The sequence below is a fragment of the Pantherophis guttatus genome, chromosome 2 (assembly GCF_059756535.1).
Source record: "Pantherophis guttatus breed Tessera chromosome 2, ASM5975653v1, whole genome shotgun sequence".
NCBI classification, from domain to species: Eukaryota; Metazoa; Chordata; class Lepidosauria; order Squamata; family Colubridae; genus Pantherophis; species Pantherophis guttatus.
The window spans coordinates 179,271,526-179,288,948 of NC_142064.1; the positions used below are offsets into that span (position 1 = coordinate 179,271,526).

At 39.5% G+C, this 17,423-nt stretch overlaps 1 protein-coding gene across 6 annotated transcripts in view; it reads left to right on the top strand.

Annotated features, from left to right (window-relative positions):
• The window catches only part of TENM2 (teneurin transmembrane protein 2), a 959,433-nt gene that overhangs the window by 351,652 nt on the left and 590,358 nt on the right, over positions 1–17,423 (top strand). The window lies entirely within an intron of this gene.

The window sequence follows — 17,423 nt, forward strand, 5'->3', positions numbered from 1 at the left end:
GCACATGTTTCTTTATGTAGGAATTAATGTTTCTTAAGTTGCAATGACATTTGAGAGGGAAGTGGATGCTTCTGTGATTGATATTTTTGTTTTTACCCATGAAGCTCCCTTATGCTCTGACGGGAGAGCTAAATATATTTGCTCTTCCATTCCTTAGAGAGAACTGTTATTTATTTGGTTATGAATCAAGCATTTAAACATATTTTTAGCTTACCTCTGTTTCTTTTATACATCACCCTAGCTCTGCTTGATAGAAGTGCAAATAACCTAAATTACTCTGCAGCATTTATATCTTGTTAGGTTTCCTGCTTCAGAAAATATGCAGGAAAAATGATTATATGTCATATTCATCTGGAAGATGATGAATTTCTTATAATTATGAAGATAGACATAATGAGATGAAAACATTATTTCTTTAATATGCCTGTGGAATTCCTTCCCCAGTTTGCTAAGTTGGGTTAATGTTCCCCACCCAACAACCTCAGTGAAATATGCTGCCAGAACTGTGTGATCTTTTATTTTAAGTTAATGTTAGATGTTCTAAGAATTAAATGGCAAAACTGCCATTAACATTTGTGGTCTGACTCCCACTTGCACATAGGTAAACAATTCAAAATCCTTTCTTGTATTGAAAATATTCTAATTGGTGTGGTTAGTAATTCATAATTATTTAACACTCTTGTTTTCCTGTTTTAAATCTCCCTTTGTGTGTGTTTTTCTCTGTGTATCTGCATAATTATTTTTATATGTACTTTTCTCTAAAGCACATTACACATCTACTTCATGATAGAAAGGTAATTTAAAAATAAGTATCTTGGTTTTAGGTGAAATGGACTGTACTTTTCTTTAGATGATATTTATTTTTCTACTGCTTTCTGTAGTAATGGGTTGCACTTAGTTTCTTTCTTTCTTTTTTTTAAAGCACTTTTTTTTAAAGCACTGGATGAAGAAAATCTACTCATTGACTGAAGTCATAGCCCATTAAGCAATTTTGGAAGTTCCTTCTAATATTTAGTGAACACTATTAAGCATTTTGCCAGAAAATGTCTGATATATATGATAGTTCAATATATCATTTCCTGTGCTGTGAGCAGCTTTAGCAAGAAATCTATAAGCACAGAAATATGAATCTTGAATATTTGATAAGCATGATTGAAACAATGTCCTTGATCTCAGTATGTGAGTAGATTATCAATCAGCTTGTGATTTCGCTTAAGGTAATAACATTTCTTTAAACTATGCTCTTATTTAAAGTTTAACTGAATTAAGATAATGCTACATTATATTAGCTGACAAACATGTCCATGACAATATGCTCTATGATTCATCTAGTATATCCCAGTGTACTAACTAATGAGAAAATAGATTTTATGTATTTTATGTATATTAAGCTTTTCCACCTCTTACACACCTAAACTATAGGTCTGCATTTTTCTAATTTCTTTTTTTTTTTAGTAAAATTCTGATGAATATGCTACTTTCAATAAAACAGTCACCTGATTTTTAAATTGTTTTAATATATCCTTGTTCTTTCTGCTTTAAAACTGATTTTGTTAACTGGCTTTTATTAACCAGTTAGTTTTAGTGAAATGGTAGTTGGTAAATAATTTTATTTTAAAAAAAAAGATAAAAACTGTGTGTTTGTCATTAGTATCATCCCCAGCTGGTTCGTGGTGTTTTTATTTTTCTTCTGCAGAATCCCTTTCAGATTTTAAATGGATTTTTCATAGGTGCCTTTCTGTAACTTTTTTTCATAACAGTAATATGAAATCATTTTTATGTAATTTTATGAGCAATGCTGTACTATTCCACCATATATTTTAGCTTGCTGACATGCACAAGAGTGATCCTCCTTTTCTCTCTCCTTCTTGTTTTCATACAGGAACACAATCAAGTATACAGATAGTCCTTGACTTACAAAAGTTTATTTAGTGACTGTTCAAGGTTACAAAGGCACTGAAAAAAGTGACTTTGACTGCTTTTCACACTTATGACCATTGCAGTATCTCCATGGTCACATGATCAAAATTCAGATGCTTGGCAAATGCATCATATTTATGATATTGCAGTGTCCCAGAGTCTTGTGATCACCCTTTACGACTTTCTGACAAACTCAATGGCGAAGCAGATTCACTTAACAACCATTTTACTAACTTAACAACTGCTGTGATTTATTTAACAACTTTGGCAAGAAAAGACTTAAAATGGGGCAAAACTCACTTAACAACTGTCTCACTTAGCAGCAGAAATATTGGGCTCAATAAACTAAGGATTATCTGGACACTGACTTCCCTAATTTATCCTGGCAACAACTTTGTTAGGTAGGTTGGGCTTAAGACAGGATGACTGACTCAAAGTCACCCAGTAAGCTTTGTGATTGCGGGTAGACACAAATATGGATCTCCTCAGGATTAACACGACATTCCTATTGCATGTTACTGAATGTTAGTGTTTCATAGTATGCTTCCTATGAAACTAAAAACTAAAAAAAAGTTATGATTTGGTAAACTACTAAAATAAACTATTTTATTGCGCAAAAGTTAATTAAGTTAATGGACAAATTAATTCAGGTGGTCTTTATTTCAATTCTAGTAGACCATAATATGGAAGGAAGAAAAGTGCACGCAGCTGAATATTTGCAGTGTGATTTAACTGGCCATTCTGGTTAGCTGGCCATGAAAAGCAAACCAACTATTTGCCAGTTCTATTCAGTGGTAGAACTGAACTACTTGCCAGTTGTTTTCATGCATGTTGAGAAGAATTCATTTATATATCCACAAATATTAACATCGTCATTTCCATAGCACTATGATAACTCATAGCACTATGAGAACTGAAGATGAAAGATGTGGTTTGCCAAAAACTAGCCAGAGAATTCTAATTCATTTCAAAAATTTGTTTCGTTTCTTCTCCTCTCTCAGTTGTTTTGCTGGTGAACTTCAGGGAGGTTTATTGATCTGCCTTACGAGTTTCCATAAGCAACTGTGTTTACTAATATTCTACTATACAATTATTATATTATTATGTTAGAAGTCATAAAGATCTCATTTTCAGAGTTGGCTGTTATTAGGCCTGACATGCTACGGTCAAAGAATCTACACAGTTTGAATAACATTGAGACGTTCACTAAAAATCGTCCTGCTGTTTGGTTTTGATCAGTAATGCATCGATTCTATTTAACATGAAATAACACTTTTAATTACCATAGTATAGCCATTCCTTATGAAGTGACCATTAAATAAGCTTTGAAAGTATTTCTGGAAGTCTTCAATGAATGAATCCATTGGAGTTGAACAGCTAATAAATAAAATAACAACTTTTTTTTTAAAAAAGCATCATTTTCTAGATCAGAAATTGCCTATAGTGCAATTTTGGTATGAATATCTATGATTTTCAATAGTGATAACACTAACAATATTTGGAGAAAATTGTTCAATTTTTCACCAGTAACATTATCTTAGAATATAAAATAAATCTGCATATATTGCTAAATTACTGGGATTAGTGTTTATTTTAATAGTTTAGCATTGAGACGGTGGGGCTTAATGTTCATGTTGGCATTTTATTCTGTGTTTGAAAACTTACTCACTGGGTCCATGATTACAAAGTGATTCCACATTCCCATCCCTCTTCACATCCTGTGAATCACTTACATTTACGATTCATAGCAGATCATATTTTAACCTTAAATGTTAATCAAAGCTTTATTTCCATAGAAACAGCAATGTGTTCTTCCATGGATCTGAAGGTTCCCAAAGAGCCATGTTTACTCAGATAGCTTTTTATCTTTAAAAAAAAACAAAACAAAAAAGCCTCACAGATGTCTGTTGCAAAACAAGTTTCTCAGAGGAGACTTGAATCGCCACTGAAAAGGAAATAAACAAGTTTTGAAAGTAGGCCATGCACATCACCGATAAACATGAAGATTTTGTTGGTGGAACCTTCTATCCCCTGCCAGAGTGACCTTGCTTGGTGGAAAGATGACAAAGTGCTTTCTTGGCTGTGCCTGTCAGCAATGCAATCGTAGCACATTTGACAAATCGTTCACATTAAATCGGGGGGCACTTTCGGCAGCATTGGCGTCCCTATCCATCAGTCCTAATTACTACACAAACATCAACTATGGCACAGCACACATTTGTCAGAAGGAGTAAAAAGCAGTTGTTAGTAAGAACACTACCTGTCATACTAATGGACTAAGGCGTGTTGCTTTATGACTTGCAGAAGCCAGAAAAATTGCCCCTCCCCCCCCCAAATGAAAAGAAAATACATTTTATAGGTTGGCTAGTGTTTCCTGAAACTTTTTTTTTTTTTTTTTTTTGCTAATTTGCCATGCCCTGAAGGAACAGTTCTTCTTTGAAATAGAGAAGAACTGCAAGCCCTCACTTGGTGAATAGAAATGTCAAGTCTTTTGAGGCTCATTGTCCGCTTAAAATGCTGTCTTCACTGAAACAAGAATATTGTACTGGGCAATGTGCTTAATGCAGTAAAAGGGATTCCTGTTGTTGTTATGTAAAACAATCTGAGACCTCTAAGCTTGATTTAATTTCTCTGCAAGTGTAGGGGAAAGAGGAATGCATAAAGGGTCTCATTTCAAAGAGAAAATTTTTTTTTGTGTGGACTCCTATTCAAGCTAAACATGACTTGCATTTGCTTTTTAAATATTTAAATAATATGTATAGGCCTATTTGTCTAGATTGAAGTCTTTCAACAAATAAACCATAATTGTTCCATTTACTCAATTCTAAAATCAATATCCCTTTACTCATTTAAAGGATGGAATGGGGATGATGGTAGATTTCATTTGGGTTAAGGTTTTAAGAATCAACTAGATTTCTATGAAGGAAAAATAGAGGCTAAATTGATCTTCACCCCTGAAGATATTTTGAAAACCTATTTCCTTATATCAGTTACTTTGTATGATTTGTCAGAACTAATAAGAAGCACTGAAGCATAGCAAATGAATTATAAACACTGAATTACTGATAGGTCTTGAAAATATTTAATTTAGAGATTTGATTTGAAGGCAGTTCAATCAAATCCCCAAACTGAACTGATTTTTCCAAATTGATAGTTAAGATCAAATTACTGAATCAGATCAAAGGCTTTCAAATCAGTATCCTCAATTGTTAAACAAGATTAAGAAAACTGAATCTACTTTATTGCACATTTTGAATCCAATCAAATTGACACAGTTTTCTAAAATATTTCACTGGCATTGTATCAACAGTCTACATTCAATAAATTGCACAATCCTAGCTGATGGACTAAATTCTATTCTATTCTGGATGTGCTTTTGCATTGAAACTTGTGGTTTATAATTTTAAAAAATAGAAAAGAATTATAGTTCCCATGTAACTTCTCTTTTCTAAGTTTGTAATGCTTTGATGGATGACGGAAGAGAAGCAACATCATCACAGAAAATTGTCCTTAAGGAAAGACTGTAGGTTATAAGATTTACTGAAAATAAATGAACCTATGAAGCTCTGGCAGCAGCCTGGAATTAGGTGTCCAGAGCCGTGGACAGGATCATGCCCATGTGCTCTCTCTTGGTATTTCCTGTGGTTCATGGAGGAGATGAAGGTGTTGAAAAGAGCCAGCAGATGGCTGGAACATTGCTGGATACCTATCATGGGTTAGAACTACTGTTAAGGCCTATCTCACGGCAGTAGCAAAACATCATTATTTATCTGCACTTATTATGTGTAATGAGTGGCTTTGGTGAACATTTACAGGACCATGCAGAGGAATTCCATCTAACAGCAGTCTTGATTATTAATATGAAAATATCTCAGATAACTGAAACATACATGTACCAAGGGATAAGAACATTAAGTCAGATTCTGGCAAGAAAATGTTAGCATGCGCCACATTAATGTAAAGATGAAGTAGCTTGGTAAATGGCAGACTGAAATTTACCCATGCAGTAATGGTTCACGGTTAAGTGTAAAAGTGATAATATGATTATATATTGGAGGAAGAATATAAACTACAATCTAAAAATATTAAATAGACTTCAATCCATTGAAATTAATACAGTCCAGCAAATCATTGTTTAAATCTTCAAAATCCAGGGAGTTGTCAGCCTTAGACCAAAATGTCTAAATGTGTTTTGGAATCTTCCAAATGCAGGCAAACTTCTGTGCCACAAGGTTTTTTAAAAAAAGGATTGTGGGTAATCATCATAATCCAAGTGAATAAGTTATCTAGCTTTCCTGCTCAGACTTAGAAGAAAAGAGTTGGCCTACTAGTGTCTAGAAAAGCTTCCCTTTCTGAATTTAGCAGTAATACTTTGTTGTCATTGAAGAAAACTCTGATAAGCCGCCTGACCAACCAGTTCTTGTCTCCAAGTAGTCTGCTTGCAGATACTTCTTCTATAAGCCCTTACAATAGCTGATGATCAAATGAAGGGAGAAAGAAGTTTAGTGGAACTCTTGCCTAACCCATGAAAATACTCCCACACATCTTCAGTGTGAATAAAAAACTGGATGCTTCAAACATGTTCCATGTCTGGAACCATGGCTTTTATGCCTTGTGTTGATCATGTAGATGGTTCTAATTTCTGTTGTACAGTTTGCTAATCTTGTCTGTGTGTCAAGGGTGGCAGAGTTACTTGTCTGTATTTCCCTTGCCCTGCTGAATTCTCATCCTAGGTTGCCTTGGACATTATTGTACAAAAGAGGTTTCAACTGTCCTCTTCATGGTTAGCTTTTCTTATTAAAAAGGGCTGTTGGTCCTACCTGATACGCTCCTTCTCAGGGTGCAGGGAAGATCATCCAGGAACGGGTAATGCTCAGCTTCTCTGCTTGGAGACCGACTAACGTTTTTTTGTTGGCCACACCTCCTTTGCCCGGGTGCTCCCCAGTTTGACGAAGGCACAGCGATGGCATGACGAAGAGGCTCACAATCTGTGAAAACAGAAATCCCTCCTGGACCATGGACCAGACGGCCAGCAGGGTGGGGCTGGATGATCTTCCCTGCACCCTGAGAAGGAGTGTATCAGGTAGGACCAACGCCCCTTCTCCATTGTGTCGGGGAAAATCATCCAGGAATGGGACTTACCAAAGCCGGTTAGTCATATGGGAGGGAGCAGTCTGGTCCAAGTCCCCCTTGAGTATGGGAGCTCCGACCAAGTCGGCAGCCCAGAGTAGCCGAGCCACCGAACAGGTCGCCACCCAACAACGGCCTGGCATGGATTAGGCAAGGGAAATACTAAAGTGCTCCACGCACTTACTGGAAAGTAGATCATGTGCCCCATGGTAGTGGTGCGATCGCATTCTGTGGAGCCGTAGGACAATGCTCAAGGTGCAAAAACAAAGGAGGCAGGCAAGACCATGACTGCACGGAGCCAAATACCAAAAAACCGGGAGGACGACTGGAAGATAAAGACAAACCCCGGCTCCCCCAAGAGAGGAGGACTTGGTAGGAAAGATGGTCCTAGCCTAGACACCTCGGGGCACTCCAGGCCACCAGTCCAATAATGGGATCATGCATTCCGTAAGGTGGAAAAGATAATGAACGGTCCAATGCCACCTACCTGTAGAGCAGGACCTCGTAGGAAACTGCACCAGGACTGGGTCCTGAAGTAAGGCTGCCGATGCTGTAACTGGGAAAGAAAAAGGTGCTATCCAGCCTCCCGTGCCTGGACCGAATTAGGATAGATCGACCCTGAGAAAAGAAGGGTCACTCCGCCACCAGGCCCAAGGAAATTGTGTCTCGTCAGAGGATGCTGAAAATGGGAATCTGCGCAGGACCCTCAATCTGAAAATGGAACTATGATCCGGGCCAAAGACGAAAGGCTGGACCCAGCGCCCTGTCCTGAACCCCAGTAACTTCTGGGGCCTGACCAACGTTCCCCTCTAATGAGAGGCAGCCAACAGCAATGAGACCCAAAAAGACCCAGCAGTCATGAGAACTGAAGGGCCTGTCCACCCTTGGGTTGAGGAACTCGTGGCCCGCCTGAGGGCCCAGGAACAGAAACCAGCAATGTGGCTATAATATCTGCAGCAGTATGCAGGCTGGGACAAGTAAAATGTGCCAGTCCTATTAGGAAATGGCTGTTACGCAACCGCATGGGTTGGCAATATATAAACCAGCAAGATATGTTTGTTTAAAAATGGTATTATATTGCTGCAGTGCATCATATTGCGTTCGGACCGGCCAGCTCCGCAGCCACTGCCCTCAAGAGAAAGCTTGCATCATGGCTAATTCCCTGTGCATGACCTCTGCATGATCTCAGCCTGCTCTCTATTACCTGCTGTTACTCTCCACCGCTCAGTGTGATTTTTTTTTAAAATTTGATTTATATGCCGCCCTTCTCCGGAGACTCAGGGCGGTTTACAATGCATTCAGCAATAGACTTACAGTGCGTTAAGCAATAGCAATTGTTTGATTGTTTGATTGTTTGATTGTTTGTTTTTGTTTTGTTTTGCTACTGGTTGCAAAACCAGAAGATCTGATTATTGTGCATGAGCATGACTGGTAAGAAGACTTAGTGATTGGCATATTAGTGGACTGGCGGTTTGACTATCTACTGTTTTATCTGTGTATGACGTGGACTGTTAAATGGACTTTGGTGAGTGTACTCCTAAAGGTAAAACCATATCACAACTCAGTGTATCTGGTATTGACTGTGATTATACAAAGCCCCTGCACTTAGTAGAGCCAGGAGACTGTCCAACCCATCTGATTATCGAGGGATGGTTCAAGGACACAAGATTCCCCAGGTACTCAGTTCTCCTCAGCCAGTCCTTCTCTCCAGGGATATGGATCCCAGGCAATGTGCCGTATTGGATATATGTGGTAATGTCCAAGTAGAGAGTAACTAGCCGAAAACCAACCAGCCAGCATTCACTGCCCAGTTGGGATAGGAAGTCACAGGCTCCAGGACTCTAACCTATGCCTTAGCGATGCAATCCTAGTGCAGACTTGGAGGTGTTGTCTTCCTGTTAATGAAAAAGATAATTAGAGATCTGCAGACTGTATAAGCATGGAACATGCCCTAAGATAATTAACAATAGTCACAATGGGCCATAAGTTGTGGCGTACCCAACCCAAGGAATAGATCACGCAGACAGATCTGAGTGCATCCATCCAGAGAAAAGGGAGAAGAAAAAACTCCCTGTGGAATGGTGCCATGAGCCAGATCATCATAAACCTTGATATAATGATACAAGGTATCATAAGAATCACCTGTCTCAGCCAAAGGCTGGCCCTTAAGGGTTTGTGATTCGGCAGGAAGCAAGAGACGGGCTTCCATGGGTGGGTATGGTCTACGGACTAGATAGGCCAGTCCTAATGGAAGAGGGATCTCGACAGAGATAGAACCAACCACACTGCCAAAGATAGTAAGGCAGAACCCCCTTATATAGCCTGGGCTGCAAGCATGCCCTACTTGTGTCGAGGGGTTTTCTGACACTCGACAGATCCACAGGACTGTCCAGTCTGACAGACTAAGTCAAAGGTTCTGAGTCCTAATTAGGACCAACTCTGCTTATCTTACAGGCCTGGGCAAGGTCAGCCAAGTGCTACCATCTGCTGGGACATTGTACATGGCTCTTAAGGAAGGAACATGCTGTCCCTGTAGGTGTTATATGGTGGGTGATTCAAAGAGCTGTTTGCAAGAGCCAGCCAAGTCTGACTCAGCTCCTCCCCTGCTGTCTGGCACCCATTAGTGGGCCTTGTTTATTGAAGGTGACAGCGGGTGTTAGAAGGAAGGTCAACCTCATTATAATCCATCCCATCTGCCTCTGTTTAAACAGGATTGGAATTGACAGACCCCCAGGTTCTAGCCCAGTGTGTAAATTATGAGACCAAATGGGTCCGTGACAGTGAACCTGCACTAGAGGCTACCATAACATCTCTAGGGACTGTAGTTAGACCTGATCCCCAGAAGGATCTGAACCCCCAATTTTGTAACCTGATGGCTGGCCGAAGACCACGCCAAATAAAAGGCAAAGCCTGTTCCTTAGAGCGACCCACGCTCCTATAGCTTTTCTCCAGCAATTTAACCTGATAATCAATTGTTACCAGCCGGAGAGAGGGAGACTAGCCCATGAAGAGCAATGCCTCTTACTCCAATGGAGTAAGACCGCCCACCAAGTGATCACCGGGCAGATGAGATGATTCAGGGGCAGCCAACATAGTGGTTAAAAAAGGGCGCCAATCTTCCCGCCAGTTTGCATTATGGAAATCTAGGCAGGCTGACCCGACCTGAGCCGTAGCTCAATGTTACAAGGCAACTCCGTTACCTCACATAATCGAAAGTAGGTGGATCGGCTCGTACGGAGCTCCCCCACCGCAGCTGCTTGCGCAGCAATGCATAGCTCATTTTGCGCTGAGGTGTAAAGCAGCCTGGCTCAAAATGAGCTTTACTGTCAGTGCTGTAATGCCCGTAGGCTCGTTATCTTACCTTGTGGGAAGGGCAGAGTGGCTGACCAGAACTTCTATGCTGCTGGCGTTAAGGCGCTAAATGCTGTTGCCGCTCCACGTATGGAGTTTTAGGCAAACCGGCTCAAATGAGCAATCCTGCCGTGGCCACAATAGCGCTAATCACTCCCATGCTCAATGAGCTGGAAAGGAGATTTTCCACATGACTGTGAGGTAGCCAAGCGCCAATGCCGGTTCTCCTGCGGATCTGGGCAGACTGGCTCACGAGGAGCTCTCCTGCCGCGGCTGTGCTAACCCGAGACTCAGCTGCTGCTTCCGCATATAAATCAGGCAGCCCCGCTCCTCAAGAGCACTCCTGCTGCAGCTGACTTGTGCGCTGACCGCTTCCCTGTTCGATGAGTTGGAAGGGAGGCTGCCCCATGGTTGTGAGGGAACCGAGCACTAATGCTGCTTCTCCTGCGGATCCATGCAGACCGGATCACGAGGAACTCTCCTGCCGTGGCTATGATGATGCCGGGATTCAGCAGCCGCTTTCCGTGTGTAATCAGGCAGCCCCACTCGTCATGAGCACTCCTGCTGCAGCTCTTCTGGCATGAAAGCGCTCACCGCTATCTGTGCCTGGGCGAAACTAGGCAGGGACTGAGCCCTTCTCTGCCATAGCAGAGGAATGCCATGGACTGCCCATTGATAGGCAGTGACCCCTTTCGCTAAAATTCGGGACTGGCAGGGCCTTCGGCTGATCTACAAGCCAGCACGGGGTATAACCAGAGAACCGGTTATCCCTCAGATCGCAATGGAGAACATTGTTTTCTTTACAAGAAGTGAGCATGTCTTCCCCCCATGGGCAACTTTGAACAGGAAGACTGTGGGAGTCTCTTCAGTGGTTGGCTATTGTCCCTTCTGGCAATGATTGTGATGTTAGGTCAGTGGTTCTCAACCTTCCTAATGCCACGACCCTTTAATACAGTTCCTCATGTTGTGGTGACCCCCAACCAAGAGTGGGTTCTAAATTTTTTTACTACCGGTTCTGTGGGCATGGCTTATTTTGTGGGTGTGGCTTGGAGGTCATGTGACTGGGTGGGCGTGGCTAGCTGGTCATGTGACCGGGTGGCCATGGCTATATGTATAAGGACTACTCAGAGGGCTGAAAAAAGTCATTTCTGACAGGTCCTCGCACTTTTGACTGGTCCTCACACTTATGACCATCCTCACATTTATGCCTGTGCAGCATTCTTAACAACCATGTCACTCATTTCACAACTGCTTCTCTTCAACATGGTATAAGATAGGGCAAAAAACGTAAAATGTGAGGACAGTCGTAAATTCGAGGACTGGTCAAAAGTGCGAGGACCAGTCAAAAATAACTTTTTCAGCCCTCTGAGTAGTCCATATGCATAAAAGCATACAGCAATAGAGAGGGATGAAGGAAGGGAAGGGAAATTAGAGTAGGAGTGAAGGTAAGAGAGGGAGGAAGAGAGGTGGAGAAAGAGAAAGAAAGAGGAAGTAGGGAGAAGAAGAAGAGGGGGGAAGAGAAAGTAAGTAAGAAAGAAAAGACAGAGGTGGTAGGTTTGAGGAGAAAGGTTGCTGTACAATAAAAAAGATGAAAGGGAAGAAAGCCAACCCCAAACAAATATTAAGATATTAAGATAAAGAATGAATTGTTAAACTTTAAAGAATAAAAGAGAACAAATAGCAATAAATAGCAATAATTAGAAACACACAAACATACAATGTATTTTCTTTGAACAGAGTATTTGGCCGGTTCACAAATTTAAACAGTTGTAGGAGGTTAGCACCCACCCCTTTCCTAGAAGAATGAAATGTTTTCGGAAATATTAAAAAGGCAGAATATTATATTTCCCTACCTGGATGAGAAATGGAGAAGCATATTTTACAGACAAAGCAGCTCCCACCTTCCTGCCCCCCACCCTTTGTTAATGGGCCAGAGGCAGAAAGTCAATCCTTTGTCAAAGGACATTTGCAACACAATAGCAACAGAAACTAACACAATGGGCCCCATCAAGCCATGTGATCCTGTCCACCATTAAACCATCTTTCCAAGCAGTCTCCATGTTTCCAGTGTCTTTTTCCCCACTTGGAGCAGAACCCAGAAGGATATTTCTTCCAACACAGTATTTAGTCATTTCAATTAAATTTACAATTTCTATATTTCCTTTTTACCATATTTATTCCTCATCTATTTTTTAAAAAAAACAATATTACCCTTCATCCTCATCTCTAATCTTAATCAAATTCAATTTTTCCCTTCTATTCTATATTATACCCCTTCGCATTGTCATCTATTTTTATATCCATCCTCACATTGGTTAATTATGTAATACAGTTGTTTAATACAAATTCAACATTTTAATATAAATCAATTAGTTATATAACTATCTTTTTTGTATATTAATCAATATGAACATGAATATTCCAATTATTTCCATGCAATCCAATTTCTTACAAATCAATTAATTATATTTACCAATAATAATAAACCAAATAATTTCCCCCATATATTCCTCCAAACCACAACTTAACCATTTCTGCTTTCAACACAATATACAATTAATAGTATCTCAATTATTACAATTCCCTAGTTAAATAGAGCTTTTTTTCTTTTGTGTTTTAAAATCTTGAACTCTCCTCTTTTGCCCTAAATTTCCCATTGTTTGCAGTTTTGCACCTACCTTTTTCGGTGAGGAAAAAGAAAAAGAAATCACTCTGCCTCATTTTGTCACGTTGCAGCCTGCTTACTTTCAATTTCGCTTTTTCAGCATAGCTAGGGGAAAAAAAATCTGCTCCAGGAATTTACCTCTTTGCAGCTAGCTCTTTGAAGCCCCGCGGCAAGAATTTTAAGTTTTTTTTTCCCTCTAGCCATCAGCTGGGACTCCGGAGGCAGCAATAGATTAGGAGTGGGCGGGGTAAGAGAACGGCGACCGGGCGATCCAACAGAGGCAGAGAGTGAGGGTGAATGAAGGCGTGGGGGGGCGAGAGAGGGCTTTGGAGACCCCTGTGAAATGGCCGTTCGACCCCCAAAGGGGTCGCGACCCCCAGGTTGAGAACCGCTGTGTTAGGTGATAATTGATGAAGTGGGTGGCATGTGATAAGAGTTGGAAGAAACTATTTATTCCCTCTTTCTAAGAAGGGCAACAAAGGCAGCTTTGGTAAAGCTGTTGTAACACTGTTTAATTCCCTCCCTTTTTTCTCTTCCCTTTCCCTCCTACAGTCTGTTGGATCAGTGGAGCAAAGGTTTCTGATGTTATAAGTTTTTATTCTCAAGCATTCTCCTGGTTCAAAACCTTATGGAGTATCATGGTACAGTGTGATCATGTTTTCTGAGTTGCTATATTGGAATATAAAAGGTGTCTGCATGCGGGCTTGACAACAACACAAAACATGTGAAGGAAAGAATTCATTGAAGGTTGCTTTAAGTTAAGAAAACCACTAAAAGAAGAGAAAGGGCAGACACCCCATTATCTTGTCCTTTTAAAAAGCAGAGTAAAAAGAAAAAAAGAAACACATCACTTTTATTTCTTTGAGCTTGAAACAACAGATCAGCAAACAAACAAACAAAAAATTTTGATAAGCCAAAATGGCATTTTATGCTTTGAGTTGCTATTAGCCATTCTTTAATCAGAACTTTGTACTGTATTTTTTTTAAAAAAAAAGGCCAGAAAGATTTTCAGTGCTGTTAACGGGATAAGTGATTGATCCATTGTGGTGCAAAATGAAGCATGGCATATGCTTTACTAACTACAACTTAGTGGGAACCTTAAGTTTTGAACATGCTCACAGAAGTTATCTTGGACTTTGAAGCAGATTCTGGCCCTTGCTGTCTGCTATCACTTAAAACCTAAGAAGGGTCAACCATTGGAAAGACTTCTAGTAGAATGAGGTTAATATCCATGAGAGAAATTCAGTTGACCAGTTCAATTCTTTGGATGTCTTAATTCAATACTTTGTGTGTCATATCTGCAGGAACCAATAAGCACATGGTGAAGCATAGTAATATTGGTAGATATATTTTTAGACATGTTTACAGAAATTGTCTGGTTTATGCAGAATGCAATGTGGATCAATCAGTATTTTCTAAGATTTTTATGGTAAAGCAGTAGATAACTATGTATAAATGTTCCTGCCATTAAAAAAAGAGGAAAAGATAATAGAACTGAATCTGTATTATGTACTTAAACAGTAATGTGGGTCAAGTTTACATGGATCTGTAATCTTAACAGAAGTGATTTTTTTAACACATTTTTTATTTTATTTTACATATACATATCAGTGCACGAACAGTGTGGCACCTGGGTGTCATACATTCTAATACAAATAAAACTAGTAGAATTAATCTACATTCAACCAACTTATATATTTCTAATAATAATACACATTTATATTAAGTTGTAGTTTATCATTATTTAATTATTCCATGTTTTTATATATTGATCTAATGCCACTCACCATATTATTTGATCATACATAATAATACCACCATTCAATTTCTAAGCTTCCCTCTTGTTATTGCTTTTATCTTATTATGTAAAAATGTATACACTAATATTCTCCCTTTCTCCTATTTGAACTTCTAACCATGTCATCCTTTTATTAAAAGATGTTTTCTTTCTATCCAACATCTCTCACCCCCCTTTGTACTTTGAATCCTGTTCATTTTTAACTTTCCTCCCATATTTCACTCTTTACATCTACCATGTTTCCTGAAAATAAGACCCTGTCTTATATTTTTTTAACTCTGAAATAAGCGCTTGGCCTTATTTTTGGGGAGGTCTTATTATTTTGGGGCACATGGAGCAAGATGGGGCTCCTCTTGCCATCTTACCTAATTTCCAGCTCTGTGTTTAAATATTTTGAGGTAGGGCTTATTTTCGGGGGGAGGCTTATTTTAGCACATGCGCTTAAAAGCCCGATTGGGCTTCTTCTTCTTCTTCTTCTTCTTCTTCTTCTTCTTCTTCTTCTTCTTCTTCTTCTTCTTCTTCTTCTTCTTCTTCTTCTTCTTCTTCTTCTTCTTCTTCTTCTTCTTCTTCTTCTTCTTCTTCTTCTTCTTCTTCTTCTTCTTCTTATTCTTATTATTATTATTATTATTATTATTATTATTATTATTATTATTATTATTATTATTAATTAAATTTCTATACCGCCCTTCTCCAAAAAGGACTCAGGGCGGTGCACAGCCAAAGTAAAAACAGAGCATACAAAATTTAAAAACAATATTAAAATAATTAAATATTCTGGCCGTAAATTAAAACAACCCAATTTAAAATCAATTTAAAATTAAACTCAAGCCAGCCCAGCTAGTTGAAATAAATAGGTTTTCAGGGCCCGACGAAAAATCCGGAGGTCTGTTATTGTACGTAACTCTGGGGGAAGGTTGTTCCAGAGGGTGGGCGCCGTCACAGAGAAGGCTCTCCCCCTGGGGGTCGTCAGCCGACATTGTCTGGCAGACGGCACCCTGAGGAGGCCCACTCTGTGCGAGCGTACTGGCCGGTGGGAGGCTATTGGTGGCAGAAGGCGGTCTCGTAAGTACCCCGGCCCTAAGCCATGGAGCTCTTTAAAGGTGGTCACCAACACCTTGAAGCGCACCCGGAAGACCACCGGGAGCCAGTGCAGCTCGCGCAGGAGAGGTGTCACATGGGAGCACCTCGTTGCCCACATAATCCCCTGCGCGGCCGCCTTCTGGACCAGCTGGAGCCTCCAGGTGCACCCCAGGGGGAGCCCCATGTTATCAGGGGATGTCTTATTTTCGGGGAAACAGGGTATTTGTATTAAAATACAATCATTTATTATTCAATTATTCTATACACAATTCTAATCCCAATCCCGATATTATTTAGACATACAAAATTAATTATATTCTTTACAATCATCAAATCTATATAATTCTGAAAGTAATACACGTTTATATTAAAATATATCCTTTCATTATTTAATTGCTCAGTGTTTCAATATATTATTGCAATGCCAATCACAATATTATTAAAACATACTTAATAATACCATCATTCAATCTCTAGTTTTCTCATTTTATTGTTACTTTTATTCCATTATATAAAGGTATGTGTATACAAATATTTCCCCTTCTCTTATTTCTACCTAACTTCTAATCATGCCACCATTCTAAAAAAGGGAAAGAAAGAGAAAAAGAAAAGCAAATCAAAACATCAAAGAAAAAACAGAGACCCTTTCCTTTCTATCCATTGTCTCTTGCCCACTTCAGTACTTTAGTTGCTAAGCTTTTTTTGACTTACCTCCCATAGTCCTCTTTTATCTCTGTCTGCATCTACTTCTTGGCTATTCAGTCTAAGTATTTCTCCCATTGTTACCCTCTTCCACTGCCTAGCTTCCAAAGTATCTGCCCAAACCCCTGTCTCCCATTCAAGAGTAACTTCTTATATCTCCAATTCTCTTTTCAACTCTCTTAAAATATTTTCCCCTGGTTTAATTCATCAATCACTTTTATTTTTATTATTATCTCCACCTTGTCTTCTTCTTTCGTTCGCTGGTTCTTCGGTTCTATCTTTTCTTCCATTCCTTCTGTTAGCTCCTCCCTTTTCTGAGCATCTAGATCTTTACTAATAATTCCCCATATAGTATTTTCTATTTTTTCCCCATAATCTCCTTAAATGCTTTCTCCATGATGTCCTTTGTGCTTGGGAAAATCAATGCCATCTCCTTCAAAGTTCCACTCATTTCTTCTTTATGAAGCATCTTATTTTGTTTCTTTTGTTAAATCCCACTTTTGTCCATTAGTTCAAGAACCATTTTTTAAAAAAAATTGATTTATATGCCGCCGTTCTCCGGAGACTCAGGGTGGCTTACAGTGCGCTAAGCAATAGCCTTCATACGTTTGTATATTTATACAAAGTCAGCTTATTGCCCCCACAAACTGGGTCCTCAATTTACCTACCTTAGAAAGGATGGAAGACTGAGTCAACCTTGAGCCTGGTGAGATTCGAACTTACAGTAATTGCAGACAGCTGGTGTTAATCACAATGCTATCAGTCTGCTGAGCCACC